Genomic DNA, 1,714 nt, shown 5'->3' on the forward strand with positions numbered 1-1,714 from the left:
AAGGTCTTAGGTCAAACCTTGTATCCATTTCTATCTCTGAGCCTGTATGCAGAAGGCCCTGAGAGATCTCCATGCCTGCATTTCCCATACCACAGTATCTCAATGGACCCTTGGTTTCATGAGGGCTCAAAATGGTAGAAGGGTCTCCTTCTCCTGCCCTGTAGTGTAACTGTTGCCATTAGGAGCTGGAACAGAGATCACACTGAGTTAAGGGAAATAAAATGGGTATTTATTGACAGGCCTTCAAAGGCCATGCCCTGGCAGTACCAGTGCCACAGTGTGGCCCCTGCCCTGCCTGGATGGCTCCAAGGTGGAAGTAAAAGACGGCTTGGTCACCTGATTTCACATTTTTATAGATTTCAGTCCATTTGCCTACTCCATTTGGAGTCGACCATCCAATTAAGTCTAAAATTGTAAGGTGTCATCCTCCTCACCTCCTGGCTGGCCCTCCCTTCTTCTTCCACATTGTTTATTCTTAGGGCCTGGAGTTTGAAGAAACTCTCATTGAATCAATAGCTGGAATAAGACTATTTTGTCTTCATCACCCTAAGCACAATGGAAAAGCATACCCAAGCAGAACAGAAAACTCAGAACTTAAGGCATCATAATGAAGTCTCTTTGGTTCCACGGTGTCAGAATGGCCCCTTTGTCCCATGGAGCCCCACACTGTCACTGTGGTTCCCCTTGATTCCATGAGGCCCTGCTGTGCTACAATGGCCCCAATGGCTACAACGCCCTCTAGTGAGACTCTCCACAACCACCTGAAAAGAGGCTGTAGCCAGGTGGGGGTCAGTCTCATCTACTGAACAAACACTGACAGAATGAGAGTCTGTCTTAAGATGAGCCAGGAGTAATATAGGTTTGATACCAAGAAAAACCTTCACTGAAGCAGTGATTGGGTACTGGAATCTTCTGGCCAGAGAGGGCTGGAGTCACCATCCCTGGAGGTATTTCAAAAGAGACTGGGCATGTAACTCAGAGCCATGATTAAGCTGATGAGGTGATGTTACGTCATAGGTTTGACTTGATGATCTCTTGTTAATTCTGTGATACTTTCATAATAATCTCCATTGTTCCATAAGGCCCTGCAATGTCTCAATGGGCCTTTGGTTTCAGGAGTCCCCACAGTGTAACAATGGACCCTTGGTTTCATGAGGTTCCTCAGTGTCACAATGGTCTCCTTGGATCCACAGTGTCACAATGGTCTCTTGGTCACATAGCAATTCTGATTCCATGAGCTTTCATAATCTCAGCAACAGTTCTGCAGTGTCACCATGGACCCTTTGTTCCACGAGGTTCTGTAGTATAACATGGTCACCTTGGTTCTGTGAGGCCCTGCAGTGTCACAGTTCACCCATGATTGCAGGAGGTTCCATAGTGTCACCATGTCCTCCTTGGATCTGCAGTAAAAAATGGACCATTGGTTCCATGAGGCCCCTCAGTGTCACACTGGCCCCTTGGTTCCATGAGGCCTTTGTCACAAATGACTTTTGGTTCCATGAGGTTTCTCAGTGCCACAATGGTCTCCTTGGATCTGCAGTGTAACAAGGAACCATAGGTTCCATGTGGCCCTACTCTGTCAAAATGGATTTTGGTTCCATGAGCTCCCACGGTGTCTAAAGGCCCCTTTGTTCCTTGAGGTTCCATAGTGGAACACGTGACTCCTTGATTCTGTGAGGTTCATTATCATCAAATCTCCAAAGTATTGAAATAT

Source organism: Erithacus rubecula, assembly GCF_903797595.1.
Source record: "Erithacus rubecula genome assembly, contig: scaffold_366_arrow_ctg1, whole genome shotgun sequence".
Lineage (NCBI taxonomy): Eukaryota > Metazoa > Chordata > Aves > Passeriformes > Muscicapidae > Erithacus > Erithacus rubecula.